This window comes from Heterocephalus glaber, unplaced genomic scaffold (assembly GCF_053883595.1).
Source record: "Heterocephalus glaber isolate CG9 unplaced genomic scaffold, H.glaber_assembly_v1.0 deba00001531, whole genome shotgun sequence".
Taxonomy (NCBI): domain Eukaryota; kingdom Metazoa; phylum Chordata; class Mammalia; order Rodentia; family Bathyergidae; genus Heterocephalus; species Heterocephalus glaber.
Genome location: NW_028258329.1, coordinates 2,535,225 through 2,555,169, shown reverse-complemented (window position 1 = coordinate 2,555,169; position 19,945 = coordinate 2,535,225). Strand labels below are relative to the sequence as shown.

Sequence of the window (19,945 nt, the reverse complement as noted above, 5' to 3'; positions counted from 1 at the left end):
CCATTTTCTGATATCATCTTCAATCTCTCTTTTCAGAGTGCAATAGTTTTCAGAGAAGAGGTCTTTGATTTCTTTCGTTAGGATGATTCCTAGGTATTTCAGTTTTTTGGATGCTATTGTGAAAGGAATTATTTGCCCTATTTTTCTCTTAGTGAGTCTGTCATTCGTGTAGAGGAAAGCTATTGATTTTTGTGTGTTGACCTTGTAACCAGCTACTTGCCAGAATTTGGTTATTAAGTCTAGAAGACTTTTGGTGGAGTTCTTGGGGTCTTCTATATAGTGTATCATGTCATCTGCAAATAATGACAATTTGACTTCTTAATTACCTATCTTTATTCCTTTTCTTTCTTTCTCTTGTCTAATTGTTGTGGCTAATGTTTCCAGAACTATATTGAACAAGAGTGGTGATAGTGGACATCCTTGTCTTGTTCCTGATTTGAGTGTGAAGGATTTCAGTTTTTGACCATTTAGTGTGATATTGGCTGTTGGTTTTTCATAGATGGCTTCTATCAGTTTGAGGTAGAGACCGTCTATTCCAATTTTTTGTAGGGTTTTTATCATAAATGCCTGTTGGATTTTGTCAAATGCTTTTTCTGCATGTATGGAGATAATCATATGGTTTTTGTCCTTGGCTCTATTGATATAGTGTATTACATTGATTGATTTTCGTATATTGAACCATCCCTGCATCCCTGGGATGAATCCCACTTGATCAGGGTGTATGATCTTCTTGATGATCTTCTGCATTCTGTTTGCCAGTATCTTAGTAAGGATTTTTGCATCTATGTTCATTAGTGAGATTGGCCTATAGTTCTCCTTATGGGTTGGGTCTTTCTCTGCTTTGGGGATCAAGGTGATGCTTGCTTCCAGGAAGGAATTTGGGAGTATTGCTTCCCTTTCAATTTCATTGAAGAGTTTAAACAGTAGTGGCAGCAGTTCCTCTCTAAATGTCTTGTAGAATTCAACAGTGAAGCCATCAGGGCCCGGGCTTTTCTTAGTTGATAAGTTTTTAATTACCTTTTCAATTTCATTGGTTGATATTGGGTTGTTCAGAATTTTTAGGTCTTCTTCGTTTGGTAATTCATATGTATCTAGGAATCTGTCCATTTCTTCTGTGTTGTCCATCTTATTGGCGTATAGGTTCTGGAAGTAGGTATTGATGATTCTCTGGATTTCTGCTGGGTCTGTTGTAATTTCTCCCTTTTCACTCCTAATTGCATGGACTTGGGCCTTTTCTTTCCTTTTTCTGACAAGGTTGGCTAAGGGTTTGTCAATTTTGTTGATTCCTTCGAAGAACCAACTCCTGGCTTCATTGATTTTTTGTATCGTTCTCTTAGTCTCCATTGCATTGATTTCTCCTCTGATCTTTATAATTTCCTCCCTTGTATGAGGATGGGGTTGTCCTGTTCTTCTTTTTCTAGAAGCTTGAGATGCAGCATCAAGTTGTTTAATTGGGCTCATTCTGTTTTCCTAATATGTGTATTCACTGCTATGAATTCCCCTCAGAAGACTCCTTTCATTGTGTCCCATAGATTCCGATATGTTGTGTTGTCATAGTCATTTAATTGAAGGAACTGTCTGATTTCTTCTTTAATTTTCTTTGTGACCCATTGGTTATTCATAAGTGTGTTGCTCAATTTCCATGTGTTCACGAAATTTTTTGAGTTTCTTTTGCTATGGATCTCCAATTTCATCACACTATGGTCTGATAATATACAGGGGATAACTTCAATTCCTTTGCACTTACTTAAACATGTTCTATGTGTGAGTATGTGGTCTATTTTTGAGAATGACCCATGTGCAGCTGAGAAGAATGTGTATTCTGGTTTTGTGGGGTGGAAGACTCTGTAAACATCTGTTAAGTTCATTTGTTCAAGAGTTCGATTGAGTTCTAGTATTTCATTACTTATTTTTTGTCTAGTTGATCTGTCTATTTGTGACAGTGGGGTGTTGAGGTCCCCCACTACAATTGTATTAGTGCATATATGACTTTTCATGTCCGTTAGTATTTGTTTTATATAGTTGGGTGCACTAGTGTTTGGTGCATAGATATTTATGATTGTCATCTCTTCCTCTTGGATTCTTCCCTTTACAAGGATGTAGTGTCCTTCTTCATCTCTCTTAATCAGTGTTGGTTTGAAATCTACTTGATTTGCAAAAAGGATAGCTACTCCTGCTTTTTTTCAGGTTCCTGTCACATGGAGTATTGTTTTCCACCCTTTAACTTTCAGTCTGTGAGTTTGATTTTTAATTAAGTGTGTTTCTTGTATGCAGCATATTGTTGGATTTTGCTTCTTGACCCATTCTGCCAGTCTATTTCTTTTGATTGGTAAATTGAGACCATTAACATTGATGGTTATAACTGAAACGTATTGACTTGTCATTGCCATGACTTTTTCTTTCTGTTGGGTTCTCCCCCTTTACATTTAATTTCTTGTCATGCCAGATAGGTTCATTCTGCTTTGCTTCCTGGGGTTGTGATCCTCAATGTCTGTTCCTAGGATATTGTATAAAATTGTTTGGAGTGCTGGTTTGGTATTCACAAAGTTCCTAAGGTGCTCTTTGTCATGAAAGTATCTTATTTCTCCATCAATTTTGAAAGATAGTTTTGCAGGGTACATCAGTCTGGGTTGGAGGCTGTTTTCTTTTAGGGCTTGAAATACATCACTCCAAGCTCTTCTTGCCTTGATGGTTTGTGTTGAGAACTCTGCTGTGATTCTGATGGGCTTGCCTTTGTATGGGATTTGTTTCTTTTCTCTAAATGTTTGTAGAACTTTATTCTTCTGTTGAGTTTCTGGAATCTTAACAATTATATGCCTATGTATAGATTTTTTTTGATCAAGGCTATTTGGAGTCCTATATGCCTCACTTATCTGTATGTCAAGCTCTTTTCCCCTGCTTGGGAAGTTTTCTGCCATTATTTCTGTGAAGAGTTTTTTTTATGTCATCTGAACTCTCTCCTGTTTCTTCATTGAGTCCAGTCAGTCTTATGTTATTCTTCTTTGCATCATCTAGAAGCTGCTGGATTGATTTCTCATGTTCCCTTATAATTTGGAAGCAATTTTTCTTTTCCTGGTCACTAATTGCAATCTTATCTTCTATATTTGAAATTCTGTCCTCACATTGGCTCATTCTGCTGTGTAGACTTTCAATGGAGTTTTTCATCTCCTGGAAATCTATTTGCATCTGTTTTATGGATTCCATTTGTTTCCTGTGTTGGGATTCCTTCATGTTCCTCAGCTCCTCTCTAGATTTATTAATCATGTCTTGCACTAGGGGCACAATTTCTCCTGTTATCTGAGAAATTATTTCTGATTTCATTTTTTCCAGATCCCCTTTTGTTGCCAGTTCAGTGGGTCCAGGTGGTTGAGTATCACAGTGTTCCATCTCATTTCCCTTTGGGGTTGCTGTAGGTGATCTAGAAGTCTGGTTTTGAGACTTATTTATGTGTTTTCTCATTTTGACTGGGGGGGGGAGCTGTTAATGCCTGCACAGATTACCTCCTCTGAGCTGGGAAAAGTGGGACAGGGGATGGGAGCTGCGGTAGGGATTGTGGCCCAAAAGCCCTTTCCTGTGGGCTGGGAGCAGCAGGAGGGATGGTGGCTGGGAAGCCCCTTCCTCTGGACCAGGAGCAGTGAGATGGCGGCTCAGAAGCCCATACCTCTGGGCCAGGAGTGGTGGGAGGGATGGTGGCCCAGAAGCCCCTTCCTCTTGGCCACGAGCAGCGGGACAGAAGGTGGCCCAAAAGCCCTTTCCTCTGGGCTGGGAGCAGCAGGAGGGATGGTGACTGGAAAGCCCCTTCCTCTGGACCAGGAGCAGTGGGACGGTGGCTCAGAAGCCCCTACCTCTGGGCCGGGAGCAGCGGGACACAGTACCATGGTCTGGTGGTCCAAAGTCCTCTGCATCTTTGTAGTGTGGAACCAGGTGGCTGTACAGAGGAGCAGGGGGGTCCAGTGGATTGCAGCTGGGGCGTGGGCTGATTGGCCATGTTCCACGTGACTCGGGACCTCAGTAGGGCGTGCACAGACCTGCCTGTCTGCAGCGGACTGGTTCAGCATGTTCTGCATGACTGGGGACCTTCGTAGGGCATGCACAGACCTGACTGTCTGCAGCGGGGTGATTTGGGGTCTTCCATGCAAACTAAGTGTGTTTCTTGTATGCAGTATATTGTTGGCTTTTGTTTCTTGTCCCATTCTGCCAGACTATTTCTTTTGATTGGTGAATTGAAACCATTAATATTGATGGTTATAATTGATATGTATTGACATCATTGTCTTGACTTTTTCTTTTTTTTGGATTTTCCCACTTTGGATTTAATTTCTTGTCATGCCTGATGGATTCATTCTGCTGAGCTTCCTGGGGTTGTGATCCCCATTGTCTTTTCCTAGGATATTGTCTAAAATTTTTTGGAGTGCTGGTTTGGTATTCATGAAGTTCCTAAGGTGCTCTTTGTCCGGAAAGTATCTTATTTCTCCATCCATTTTGAAAGATAGTTTTGCAGGGTACATCAATCTGGGATGAAGGCTGTTTTCCTTTATGGTTTGGATTACACCACTCCAAGCTCTTCTTGCCTTGAGGGTTTGCATTGAGAAGTCTGCTGTTATTCTGATGGGCTTTCCTTTGTATGTGATTTGTTTCTTTTCTCTAAGTGCTTGTAGAACTTTGTTCTTCTGTTGGGTTTCTGGAATCTTAACAATTATATGCCTATGTGTAGTTTTTTTTATCAAGGCTATTTGGCATTGTATATGCCTTACTTATCTGTACGTCAAGTTATTTTCCCCTGCTTGGAAAGTTTTCTGCCATCACTTCTTTGAATAGTTTTTTTATGTCATCTACACTCTCTCCTGTTTCTTCATTGACTCCAATCAGCCTTATGTCATTCTTCTTTCCATCATCTAGCAGCTTCTGGATTGATTTCTTGTGGTCTCTTACAATTTTAAAGCAATTTTTCTTTTCCTGGTCACTAATTCCAATCTTATCTTCTATACCTGAAATTCTGTCCTCACATTGGCTCATTCTGCTGCATCGACTTTCATTGGAGTTTTTCATCTCCTGGAAATCTGTTTGCATCTGTTTTATGGATTCCATTTGTTTCCTATGTTGGGATTCCATCATGTTCCTCAGCTCCTCTCTAGATTTATTAATCGTGTCTTGCCCTATGAGCACAATCTCTGCTGTCATCTGAAAAATTATTTCTTATTTCATATTTTCCAGATCCTCTTTTGTTGCCAATTCAGGGAGTCCAGGTGGTTAATAATCAGAGTGTCCCATCTTGCTTCCCTTTGGGTTTGCTGTAGGTGATCTGGAAGTCTGGTTTTGAGACTTGTTTACATAATTTTGAAGGGGCATGTGTGTGTGTTTGTGTGCTGTTGGTGCCCATGCAGCTCACCTCCTCTGCACTGAGAGCAGTGGTATGGCTGCCCAGAATCCTCCTCTGCAGTGGGAGTGGTGCTATGGTGCCCCAGAAGCCTCCTCTGCACTGGAAGCAGTGATACAGTGGCCTAGAAGCCTCCTCCTCTGTGCTGCACCACGAAATTATAGTGACTATGATCTCACTAGCCATGAAAACTTTTTACCTTCATTGTCATTGTAATGGTAATGATAATGGCAATGGGATTGCTACTGTCATATTCAGGTCGTATTGTTGACAGAAACACCATAACACAGTCTATGTTGTATGCATTATAGTCTGCCATGATTATTCTGTTGATAGTATCCCTCACCAAAGTAAAAGAAAATAAAAACACAACATAGTAGGAGGCTATAAAAACATGACCTAAATATGGACTCAGAGTGCCCCTCTCCACATCACCAGCATGACCATGAGCGGAGTGCTCAGATTTAAGAGGGGATGTGGTCACTAGTATTCTCAGAAAGAAGCTGATAGAAACATCCCAAGGGCTAGAACCACACCACAATGGAAGAACCCAATACCCTATGTCCCCTGCAGCCTGAACAGAAGGCAGAGCTCAGTGGATGAGTGGTTCATGGATTTCAGATCTGAACTTGCTGTTAACTTGAGAATACAGTAAATTTCTAAAATTATATGAGTTTGTTCTTCATTCAGTTTATTCATCGATTTATACCTCAGTCCACTTATCTTCCCAATAACCAAAAGGAAAGTTGTCCACAGTAACATGTGGAGAAGCATCAGTATTTTATAAAAGTCATAATGTATTTACATCCTTACTGACTGATAGCAAAGTGATTTACTGATGGAAAACATAAAAAGACAGAGATACAGACTTACTCTTGATTGAGGTATTAAAATGCAAATTACAGGGTTCATTGTTCCTATTTCTAAGATAAAAGCAAACTTCCCAAGCTACAGGATGGCCCACATCTTTAGAAAGCTACCATATTAGTGAATGCTTTCAAGTAACTGATATTTCTGCCATCCTTCTCAATTTTATAGAATGACCTCTACACATTTGTTGCAGCTTTTATACCTGTAGCTTGTTCTTCAGATCTTTCTGTGTACACTGATGACAAACTCCACCCCAGCCCTGACAGAATTAATGTCCTTGATGTTTACAATGTGCCTATCACAGAATACTTCTGTGTCCTGGTTGATACCCTAATGTCTAAATATCTGATCCATGACAAAGTTCTCTCTCTCACAGAAAATTTTTTCCCATAGCAGATCCCTTTTGTTTATCATTTGCCTTGTGACCACTTTATTTCTACAAAATAGCTCCTCTCTATGATAGTTCCGTCTGAGAAAGAAGTTAAAGTAAGGTGTGATATTCAAATGAAACACACGGGGAAAATCAACAAAACACATGGATTATGAACAGCAGCATACGATGTAAGGATCCCGGTGAGTAGAAAACAGCATACCATTCAGGGCCAGGGAAGCAAGGAGCCATCCTGGATAAAAATGCATAAGGAGAAATATATAATTAAATTCCTGTGTGCTGTGGCTTCAACTGGGTTCTGCAGTGTAACTCAAGGAGACTACTCAAGAAGAGTTGTGATTGATGAGTTTGCAGCAAGCAAACAGTTATTCCAAGAAGTCATACAGTAAGTGAGAAGTGGTCACACCAGGATATCTTCACAGCCCATGAAGGAAGTGGGACCCTGTTAGGCAATTCAAGCAGAAGACACATTGCCACTAATCTGACTGAAAATATATCTCCTTGTCACAAAGTTCTTGCCACTTTCTGAAGCAGTTCTGGAAGTCCTCTTTCATGAGTATCTTTACAGGTGTGATAAAATACTCAATGAATGCTACTGCTGGGTACCATCCAGCCAAAACACAGGCTTGTAAAACCATTTCAGTGTTGTCACTGACACAGGATGTAGAACAAGGGCAAGTAAACAACAGAAAGCTACAAACAAGAATCAAGAAGCCAGACTGAGCAAAGATGGCTATGTCAGACTATCAGAAAGCAGATAAATGTTACCTTGCCCTCCAAAGAATCCCAGGCACGCAAAAACCAAAACTCATTACCCTGGCCTGTGAACAGCATCATCAACATTGTGGGTTTGGCCCACCCCATGCCCCACCATGAGCTTTGGATGCCACAACACATCCTCTAAAAATGTGTATGATCAAAAACTCCCTTTGAGACAGGTGGCCAATGCTAGTACCCTGCTGAGCCATGACTCTTGCCAGTCCTCAGGTAGAAGCCACCCCATAAACCCAGGACTGTACGAGGCCCAGTGCCTGCCCCTCTCTGGGCCATGAACCCTTCCCTCTGGACTACTCCCACCCTGTGGAGTGGACCATTGCTTTTTTCACCTACTCTTGTTAATCCTTCTTAATAAATTTTACTCTTGCTGATCTTTCCAAGTGTCCTGCTCAGTTCTTTGTTTGAAACACAAAAAAACTCAGAACCACTCCCTGAAAAGCCCCATTCAGTAACAGTCCGCTGTTGTCCACCTTATTCACTGGCTGGCACTGTGACTTCTACTCTGCAAAGACAAAATAGCCATGAAAAATAAATACTTTGAATTGATTCAGGACTTGGAGTTACCCATGACAGCACACTAAAAGCACTTACCAAAGAGGACTTCCAGATCTATTTCAGAATGTGGCAAGAAAATTAGGATAAGCATGCCTAAGGTCAAGGGCAGTATTTTGAGAGGGACTAAAGGCAATATCTATTTTACAGTAATAAATTTGTTTTTCAAATTTAAACATTCACTGTATTTTTATCACACTTTAGGGGATTATTTATTCCATTTAAAATGAGGTTCAAACACCCCGAAACATTGTTGTTAAACATTTGAGTAGCTGTAGATCTACAGTACAATTGCATAGGAGGTAGAGAAAGTGTCTATATTCCTATCGATCCACAGTTTTCCTTATTATTCCCTTATGTCAGCATGGCACATTGTCGTAACAACCCAATACCATACATTAGCACTCACTCTCATCCACACTTCACCCTCATTTCTTAGTTTTCTGTTAATGTTTGTTTTTAGTCCCAGGATCCCATCCAGATATCATTTTAGTATCCTGTATGCTCAGTATTCTTTGGCTGTGGCAGTTTCCCAGACTCATTTCTCCTTTGGGATTTTTCTGATGTTTTTCCCATGATTACACCGGATTGTTGGGTTTTAAGCAGGAGATTCTCAGAGGGAAATGGCATTCTTATCACCACGCATTGAGGCCACATAATATCAAATGCTTTCTCACCAGTGATGCTAATTTCAGCACCTGCATGAGTTCATCAGATTCACTCTCTGTAAAATGATTCTCCTTCCCTTTTTTGTGCTCTTTGGAAGGAAATTACTGTACATGGTAGAAACTGAAGAAATAGACTTTTGTGGCTTGGGATTTAACTCAGTGGCACTGCGTCTGCCGCACAAGCGCAAGGTCCTGAGTTCGATCCCCATTACCAAAAAAAAAAATTGACTTTCGTGTTCTACCTTTATATGGATTAGGTATCTATAAAATTACTTGGAATTTTTCCAGCATTGCTAGTTTGCCAATTATCCCTTATTTGTTAAATAATTACTCACTCGGTTATGTATTTTATATCTTACATGTGCTGCTTTATTTGTTATTTTACTCAATTTTTCTACTTTTTGGTTTATTCATTCATTTCTTTGGAGTACTGAGGCTTGAACATAGGGTCTTCACACTGAGCTATATCCCCAGCTCTTTTCATTTTTTTACTTTAAGACAGGACCTTGCTAAGTTGCTAAGTTGCCCAGCATGGGCTTGAACTGAAGATCCTCCTGCCTCAGTCACCTAGAGTGCTAGGATTGTTCATGTGCACCACCGCACCTAGTCTATCAATTGCCTCCTGTATCTTTTTGAAATATCCAAGTAATTACAAATTTATTTTGCTTCTTTATTTGCTTGGGATCGCTTCTCAGCCTTTTGGCTAAGATCAAGTGTAGTATCTTTATTTGCGTAGTACGTTGTATCTTGGTTTACTATATTCTTACTTTTTGTCACTACAATGTGCTTCAGAGTAATGAAGTGAGTTTCCTAAGTGAGCCACCATTTTTTCAAGGAGCTGGAGCTCTGTTTATTGGAGATGGCACAGATCATAATATCTGGACAGTCTCTCCTCTTGGTTCCTGATACTTCTTTCTATAAATCTCACAAATTGCCAGTTGGCAGTGGGACAGAATATTTGTATACACTAACTCACACACATTAACCTATCTATCAGTCTTTCTACCTACCCCCGTATGTCTCTATATTAAAGATTAATTACTCTTGTTCCTAGCACCTTGTGAACTCATCCAGTACCCCAGGAACTAAATCACCCATTCCCACCTATTTACCTTAGCCTCCTAGTCCAGTGATGATCAGTTAACTACATTAACTTCATCATTCATTAAAATACACAGAAAGTTGTTTCAGGACTGGCAATACTTGCTGACATGGAAAGCAACTTGTCCAAAAGTGGATAGTTCTTTTAGGAAAGTCCTCCAAAATGTAGAATTTCTATGTATTTCTGAATTTACTTAGACCAGTCCTCTTTTCCTTGCCTTTCACTAGGGCATATTAGACACAGCCCTAATATGTGTTTTTTTTAATTTTGTCAGCACTGCACCCTGTGATCTCACAGAGTAATACATATATACAGTTTTACATGTGTGGGTTGGCACTTTGTGTCTCAATACATCTTCCATTGTGTTATCTCTGCACCATTATAGTATCATACAGAAACTTTTTCATTGCCCAGTAGCAATCCCTGGACTTCAATTATTTGAGTTTCTTCTCTAACAAAGCACCAGTAAACACTAATATTATACTTTGATTTTAATTTCAACTTTGCTGTAGTATTATTTAAATGAAATTACACATTTTTTTCAAAAAGGCTGCTTTCATTTATTAATACGTCTTTGAGATTTGTTCAGCATACTTATGCTGTTTTACATTTCTACTGCTCTAATAATTAAAGGTGCCAAACACCTTTTCATGTGTTTAATGGGTTTATCAATAACATGTTTGCAGCTACCAGGTGTGCGGGCACGTGCCTTTAATCCCAGCACTTGGGAGGCTGAGGCAGATGGATCACCATGAGTTTGAGGCCAGCCTGGTCTTCCTAGCATGTTCAAGGCCAGCTGAACTACATAGCAACACTCTGTCTCAAAATAAAAAGCTTTTGAGAGAAGTGCCTCTTCAAATATTTTAATCATTAAATTTGGATATTTGCATCACATTTTGTTATTCATTTGTAAGAGTTTGCATTGTTCAGATGACTATTTTCAACAAAAAACTATTTTCAGCAATGTGGTTTCTAATTATTTTATTCCACTCTTTGAGCTGTCTCACTTTTTGATGAAATTATAATTGCAAAAGTTTTAAATAGTGATAATGTCTGATTTACCTATTTTTCCTTTTCCTGTTTATATCATTGTCATCATATCATCTTAGAGAAAGTCATTGAAACTCATTTTTTGTTCTCTTCTACAGGTTTTGGATCTAACATTCAGGTCTACCGTTCATTGTGTTTCAGTTGAATACAGGATGTGAGAAAGGAGTCCATCTTGTATGTGGATACGTGGATACCCACTTGTGCCAAAAACATTTATGAAAATGCATTTGACCTCTTTGAATTGTCTTGGCTTATTTGTAAAATCAATTGATCATAAATTTAACAGTTAACTTTTAGCTTATCAGTTCTATCCATTTATCATTATGTTCATCCTTATTAGTACCATAATATTTTGATTACTATAACTTTGAAGTAAGTTTTGAAATTAAGGAGTGTAAGTCAAGCACTCATACCTTGGCCTTCCTTATCAAGATCGTTCTGACTATTCCAGATAACTTACTTTCTCATGAAAATAGTATAAACAGCTTGATAAATGCTGCAGCTGAAATTTTGGCAGAAATTATTTCAACAGATAGATGGTATTAGTCTAAGGTTCATTTGGAAAATATTGCCATTTTTAAAATATTAAGCCTTCTTTCTGATTAAATAATAATGTATTTTCCCAGGTATTTGGGATTTTTTCAGTATTTTTTTTTCTGTTTGTTTGTTTTTTTGGTACCAGGGATTGAACTCAGGATGTTGCACTTGTGAAGCAGGTGGCAGATCCACTGAGCTAAAACCCTGGCTCTTCAGTATGTTTAATAATTTTCAATTCACACAGCTTACACTTACCATGCTTAAAGCATTCCTAAGTATTTCCCTTTTTTCTTGCTTGCTTCAATGGAATTATCTTATTTTCATTTCTAAATTGATAATTGCAAGCATACAAGATAATGATTCGGGTTTTTTATTTTTATTTTTTTCCTTAGATTCTTTTATTGGTACATTTTAGGTATGCAGTACATTTACATTTATCATTGGGTGCTTGTACCTGTACATGATGTATCTTGGTTCTTATTTTTTCCCCATTCCCTGTGCTCCCTTCAACCCCTCCACCCTTCCCTATTTGCAGAGACTTTGTTTCCATTTTTTCCTTTTCTCATAATTTTTCCTTTCCCTTCTTTCCTTTCCCCTTCCCCTCCCACTTCCTGTACCCCCTTGGACCTTTTCTTCCTATTTCACATAGTCAATCATTCATTTTAATCATTATTTACACTTTCAGTATTTACATGTATGTCCTATTTATTTCACTTAAGAGTATGGCCTCATTATGCATCCATTTACCTATAAATGTCTCTAGTCTCTCATTCTTTATGGCTATGTAGTACTCCATTTTATAAAAAAAAACACATCTTCTTTATCCAGTTTCCAGTTGATGAGCACTTGAGCTGTTTTCAAGCTTTAGCTATTACAAACTGTGCTGCTATAAACATGGGTGCACATATATCACTGTGGTATGATCTTTTAATTATTTTGAGAAGATGCCCAGCAGGGGAATAGCTGAGTCAAATGGGACCTCTACCCCTAGTTCTTTGAGGTATCTCCATACTGATTTCCACAGTTGTTGCACCAGTCTTCACCCCCACCAACAATGGAGAAGGGTTCCTTTCTCCCCAGAGCCCTATCAACATTTGTCATTGGTTGATTTCTTGATAGCAGCCATTCTTTCCAAGGTGGAATCTCAGTGTTATTTTCATCTGCATCTCTAGAATGACCAGTGATGTTGAACATTTTTTCATGTGTTTATTTGCTGCTTTTACTTCTTTGTCTGAGAAAAGTCTGTTCACTTCAGATGCCCATTTTTGAATTGGGTCTTTGAATTTGGGCAGTCTGATTTTTTTCAGTTCTTTATATATTCTACATAGTAGTCCTCTGTCTGAGGAAGAGCTGGTAAAACTTTTTTCCCACATTGTAGGTTGTCTCTTAGCTCTGTTGGTGGTTTCTCTTGCAGTACAGGAGCTTTTTAATAAGATGAGATCCCAGTTGTTGATTCTTTGTGCTAGTTCCCATGCTACTGAGATTTTCTTCATAAAGTCTTTTTCTATGCCAATGTCTTCAAGAGTTCTACCTAACTTATCTTCCAGCAAGTTTAGTGTTTCTGTTTTAATATTTAGTTCTTTAATCCACTTCAATCTTAGTTTAGTGTATGTTGAAAGATAGGGGTCTAGTTTTAATCTTTGGCAGGTTGAAATCCTTTTTTTCCTACACCATTTATTAAAGAGGCTATCTTTCCTCTCGTGAGGATGGTTGGATCCTTTGTCAGACATGAGGTGGCTGAGTATGTCTGGAGTTTTTTCTGGATCTTCTAATCTATTCCACTGATCCTCAGGTCTGTTTCTTTAGCAGTACCATGTTGTTTTTATCATAGTAATTTTGTAGTATTGTTCCAGAATCATGGAAAGAAATGTACAGAGACACAGAAGTTGGGTACAAAAAAAAAAAAAAGCCTTTACTTGCTAGCAGGGTGGGACTGCCAGAAATGCATCTGATCAATCTCCGCCCCATTCTTTTAGCCATTATCTCATTCCTGGTGGTCTTAATAAAATTTCTGTTTCTCTTTTACAACTAGTTCCTATTAACGGTTAAAGTCACAGACATATAACAAACAGATGGTGCTTAAAACACATACATTGTAAACTACCCAAACATTTCTACTTTTCTTTTCTCCAGGTTAAATGTTATCTACAGCTAGGTTATAGGTCAAAGTTTCAGTTAGCCATCACCTTAAACAATAAGAGTTCAGGAAAAGTAAATCTTAAAGGAATGCATTACTTATTCTACTTCAACTACCTTAATAACTAACTTATTGTTTAAATTTTCTCTATCATTCCTCCCTTTGTCTGCTTCAAGATGATTCTTCTATCCATAATATGTCTTATTTAATTTATCTAATTTTTTATTAGCATCATTTGATAATGTTGAGCATCAGCAATATGCTGATGGATAAATTTTGAAATCCACTTGACAACACAAGGACCAAACATCAGCATTAATATGATAACAAAGAGAGGGCCCAAAAGGGGTCCTATCCAAGTTTTCTATTCTTTCCAAGTAAAATCAATTCCATAAGATGGCTCTCCTGTACCAAATTTATTATCAAGAGTCTTAACTCAATCTCTTAATTTATCCAGTGATTTTTACACTGTACCAGACTTATTAGCATAATAACAACATTCTTAACTAAGGAATAAAGAGGTTCTCCCCTTTTTGAACTGTGAGCAAATCAAGAGCTCATCTATTCTGCAGCACCACATGGGCTAGAGAATCTAGCTGAGTTTCTAGGGCTTGGAGTGCATCTCGAATTTCCTTGAGGTCTTTTCTAATCTCTTGTCCTAATAAAGTATACTGTTTTTGCCCTAGGCCAATGGCTGTCCCCCCCAAAACGAGACTGCCAGTGATTGCAAGTCCAGTTAGGACAGGTAGCACCACCGGGCCTCTCTTTGTTTGAATTGTTTGCACCAGGGAAGTGATTTGTAAAGGCACATTTTTTTATGGCTGCTGGGATGTAAACAGATAAATTTGGGATTAGAATCCCTAAAGTACACTTTGTGGTGGTTTTTCCCGAGATCACCTTGTACACTCCATCCCCACAGATGAAAAAGGTCCCATTAGGTGCTTCATAGTTGTTTTCCTCATTCAACAAGACCAAGTTGGTGCAGCTTTCATTATTTTCCTCATTACTCCTATTCTGTCCTAGGAAACAAGTCCTGTTTCCGATTGTCCTGGGTGGGTATCTCAAAAGTGAGTGCATGGCTGTTCTGGTGATGTTAAGGGTTATGTTGATGTATATTCCTATTGCTTCATAATTCATCAAATTTAAGGGGGTACATAACCAGCAATCTGATGCCAACTCCTAATTTGCTTGCATCAGCAATTAGATTTATCATTATCTATTCCAGTATAATTCTGAGAGTGCCCTTTCAGCATAGCTTGGATTTCTTGAAGGGCAGGGGTCTTTCCTATCTTAGGGGGAGCAGTTTTCCACACCTTTTTGATTTGTAATGTCCACTGCTTCATCTTTTGAGATCCATGTTTGGCGGTGGACTGATACCTTATATAAATCTGAAATATTTTTCCTTGCAACCACGTGAGATTCCATGGGTCTGGCACATACATGGACATAGGATTACATTGACCTCATTCAGACTTATCACAATTGCCAGCAACACATCCAGCAATCAAGTTGTGGAGCCAAACCCTTATTTTTCCTTTACAGTATGACTTTTCAACTGAGTATCCCCCACAATCAGAAGCTATCCCAGGCTCCCCATAATGTTCTCTTGGGCAAGCATCAAATAATACAGTGAAAGGATAGCCCTCTGGTTCCCATTTTACCATTTTGAAAGTTACAAAATGTTCATCACTAGGCTTAAACACTCGCAGTTCAAAAACAAAGAAATTCAGAGCAGTAGTGATCTGGCATAGCACAAGAGTCCATGCTGTCTTTCCTGGCACTCCCATTCTTCAGCCATGCGTTGACTCACCAGCCTCTGGAGTGGTGAGAGCAGGGCTTTGAGTGCACTGTCTCTTGGCTTTCTGTGTCAGCTTTATTGTTACCTTATGTAATGAAGTCTTTGCCTATCTGATGTCCTGAACAATGTATTACTGTGACATTGCTAGGTTCCCACACCTAGCAACTGTATAATTTCCTGTCTATTTTTGATTTGCTTCCCTTCTGCTGTGAGAAGACCTCACTCTCAATGAATCATGCCATGGAGAAAATGCATAGTGAGAGTCTGTATATATTATTTACCTTTTTACCCTTTGCCCATCAGAGTGCCTGCATGAGTGCCCAGAACCTAGCTCATTGTGCCAATCAGCCAAAAGTTTGGGGCCCCAGCTAGGATCACCCCATCCTTTGTGGTTATTGCATATCCAGCATGATGAACCCCATCTTCCATGGAGCTGTTCCCATCCATGAACAGAACAAGGTCAGCATCAGACAAGGGTACCATTTGCAAGTCAGGGCAGCTGGAAAAGAGCTCATTGGTGACACTCAAGCAGTCATGATTGGGAGAGCCTGTCTCTATGGGCAAAAAGGTAGCAGGATTTAAAGTTTTTACAGGAATAAACCACACATGGGGGTTCTCACAGAGAAGGGCTTGATACTGAGTAACCCAATTATTTGAGAGCCAATGATGCTCCCTTGTGTTCAGCAGTTCTAGGACCATGTGTGGAACCTGCACAGTCAGTTTCTGAACTAAAGTCAGCTTGTCTGCTTCTTGAATCAATAGAACTGAAGCTGCTAAGGCCCAAAGACAAGGAGACCATCCTTTTGTTATGGATCTAAATTCTTAGACAAATATGCCACCAGTTGATTCCATGGGCCTACTTCTTGGGTCAATACTCCAAGGGCCACATAGTTTTTTCTCAGTCACATATAGAGTAAAAGGCTACTTTATATCTGGTATGCCTAGGGCTGGGGCAGCTGCTAAAGTCAATTTTAATTTCTTAAAAGCTTCCCTTTGTTCAATAGTCCAATGCAGATGATTCTCCTCCTATCCCTTTAGGGCTTCATAAAGGAATTTAGAGATTTCTGTAAGACCCAGAATCCAAATTCTACAGAAGCCTACCACCCCAAGAAACTCTCTCAGCTGCTTCTTTATTTGGGGTTCAGGGATGGCACTAATAACCTTTAATTTCCTAGGCAATGCATGTCCTGTGTTATTTGAAGTCCTAAATATTTAACATTCTGTACACAAATCTGGGCTTTCTTCCATGATACCTTATACCCAGTTTTCTTGTAAGTCCAGCCACAACATTTTTGGTGCCTTCCCAGCATTGCTTTTGGGTTGGGCTACGTAACAGCAAGTCATCTACATATTGCAATAGGATGCAGCTATAGTGTTCCATGGGGAAGGTAAGCAAGTTCTTGGCTAGGACTTCCCTGAAAAGTGTGGGTGAGTTTTTAAATCCCTGTGGCAATCTAGTCCAAGTAAACTGAGTCTTTTTCCCATCACTCAGGTCTTTCCATTCAAATGCAAAGATAGGTTGACGGAGAGGAGAGATGCAAAGGCAAAGGAAGGCATCTTTTAAATCCAAACAAGTAAACCATGCTGACTCTGGGGGTATCAGACCCAACAAAGTATAGGGGTTAGGGACCACTGGGTGCAGCATTACTATTCTGTCATTACAGCCAGTAGATCTTGCACTGGCCTATAGTCTCCATCGGGTTTCTGAACAGGCAGCAAAGGGGTGTTCCAAAGGTGACTTACGTTCTTTAATAAGTCCAAATTCATCTCATGATATGGGGCCTGATTTCAATTCAGGCTTGCCTGGACATCGGATATTGTTTTACAGCAATGGGGGCTGAACTGTCTTTTAATTCTATAACTATGGGTGGATGATTCTTAGCCAAGCCTGAGGGTGATTCCTCTGCCCATACTCCAGGAAACAAAGTTTTTAATTCTTATGGAGCCCGGCAAACATCATCCACATTGTAACACTGTCATTCATCCTCCTTTTTAGTTGTTATCATCATGATGAGATCTTTTCCAGGATCTAGATGCAGGGATGCATTTTCCCATTGGATGAAAGTTATTGTAGCTCCCAATTTAGATAACAAATCTCTTCCTAATAAGGGTATAGGGTACTCTGGCATATACAAAATTCATGCTTTACTTTATGTCCTCCAATTTCACATGTTCTTTCATAGCAAAACTGGCTTTTCTGAAATTCCAGTGGCACCAATCACTTGGATGTGCTCTCCGCTCAGAGGGGCAACTGGAGCTGTTACTACTGAATGTTCTGTGCCACTATCCACCATTAAGGACATATCTTGGCCCCCTATCTTTATATCAACCATGGGCTCATGGGGGCCTAGCTGCATTGAGCCCAGTCTGTGTTAGTCATTTTCTTCCATCACAGGCAACAATGTGCCAGTATCCTTCCTTTCCTTCAAGTCTGCTTTTTCTTTTTCTTGAGCCTTGGACACTTATTCTTATAATGTTCTTTCTCTGCAATATGCACACTGTTCTAAGTCCTCATGCCAAAAACCTTTCTTCTGTCTTCCTTCTACTTTTGTTCCTTGTCTTTCTTTTTCCTTCTCTTGCTTGGCTCCCATAGCTACTGCTATATAAGGAGCTCTCCTCTGATCCCACTCACCTTCCTTCCTGGCTCTCTCTTTCTCTTTCACTATCTCTCTATTCACATACACTTTCCCAGCTAATTGCAACAATTGCATTATATTCATGCCTTCCCAAGTCTCCTGCCTTTGGATTTTCCTTACAAAAGTTGTATTAATTAGCTGATGGTTTTCTGGTACTGCCGGGTCAAATGGTGTGTACATTCTGTAGACCTTGCAAAGCTGCTCATAAAATTTCTCAGGGCTCACATTTGGCTCCTGCTGGGTCTCTGACACTTTAATCATATTAGAAAGTCTTTTACTTGCAGCCCACGTTCCTGCTAAAAGGGCTGTCAAATAATTTCTCAAGTTTTCCTGTCTTTCTTGGGTATTGGGGTCCCATTTGGGCTGCACATTTACTGGGAATTGCTGTTCATGCCAAACATCTGGATTCTGCATATCATCTGGCATTCTAGTGCCATTAATCTTTTTAATTTCCCCTCAAATTCTCTGCATTTCTTTTTACAGTCCTCCCAATTAGGACAGTGGGTAGCAAAGATGGAATCAAATAATTGAAGAATTTTGGAGTGGTCTTGGCAGAGAATAAATGACTTTTTTCTCTGGACCTAGCCTCCTTTTGTCCTTTTTTAAGTCAAATCTCAAATACCACATCTTAGTCTGACATATTTGTGCCTTTTCCCCACAGTTTTTTTCTAACTCACTATAAAGGAAGAGGTCGCATTGTAACCTGTTGGCTCTTAAACTCTTTGAAGATGACCAATGTACACATATTAGTAACATACTTAGAATTTAACCCTTTGATGACAACCAATGTAAACATATTTAAACTTTTCATAAAAAACTTGAAACCAAGAAACAAACATACATATTTTCTTGATAAATAATTTTCACACATCTTTTGACATACCTAAACCTTCTGGTCTTGTATATTTTTTTATCTTTCTAACAAGACAAACATACAAAATTTCTTATATCAAAATTGCATCTCTTTTACTTATAGCTTTTTAATATTTTTATCTCACTTACTATAGACCTTTTGTCACAAACTTGTCTTTAGCTGTTAAATTTTTAAAGTGTCCCTTTTTGTTCTCAGATTGTTACACTTTAAATTTGGTTGGCTGCCAATAGAACCATAGGGACCTTGAGGTTTTTTATCAACAAAGTACAGAAAAGAGCAAGTTAACCCTATAATTACAATTGAAGAATTTTCAATGAACAAGAAATATTTTAAGCACACCAATTAAACATCAACTCAAACTGAAACACAGATACATTTTTCAGTTAGCTAAAATTTGTAACTTGATTCCTATTGTAAAATTTCTTACTTTCTCTGGCTTTGTTTTATGCCCTTCAGAGCTTTCTTAGCTGTTTTCAATGCATTACTTATTTTCTCTTTTCAATTCTATTTTTCCAACTTGAATTCAAGCCCTATTCGATCCTCTCTGAGTCTGACCGCAGCATGCACCCTCTGGTGCACTAAAGTCAAGCAGTTCTCATGCTTTTGTCCCCACCTCCTCTGCACCTCTGAATTTAGCAACACAAAAGGAGGGGCAAAGTCAAAATTCTCTTGGTCCTGATCTGAAAGGACTGGTTTCTTTCCAGCATCGTCCTCTTTCTGATGGAGGACCAGGATATTGTTTTTTGCTTCCAGGGCGGACATATGAAGCCAAGGAGGCATTCTGTGACACAATTTGAGCCATAAATCAATATAGGGAAATTGATCTGGATGTTCCCATCCAGGGGTGGTGACTGTTAGCCAGATGGACCAGATGAGACCCTCATCTAGGGATCTCTCAGTTGGCCCAGCTCAGCAAAGCATTGGCCATTCTAACTCATAAAAGGCTCTAAGTTTTGGGGGTTTCATCTTAATACCATAATTTCCAGTAAAACCTTTTTTAAAATTCTTAAGCATGCATTTCAAAACAGTAGGATGAGATATTTCTGTCCCCACAATTGGCCAAACAGAGTGTTGGTATGTGTATGGGTACCCTTGTATGGAGACACAAGACAAACAAAGGTGGGGATCACTCTCTCACCTGCCTGGCTGTGGGTCTCTCAACCACTTTAAGGTCCA

The 19,945-nt window shown here is 39.2% G+C and overlaps 1 protein-coding gene and 1 pseudogene across 6 annotated transcripts in view; both read left to right on the top strand.

The window, feature by feature from the left end:
- The window catches only part of LOC110350707 (uncharacterized), a 108,260-nt gene that overhangs the window by 46,707 nt on the left and 41,608 nt on the right, over positions 1 to 19,945 (top strand). The window lies entirely within an intron of this gene.
- Positions 9,319 to 9,483, top strand: LOC147824839 (U2 spliceosomal RNA; annotated as a pseudogene).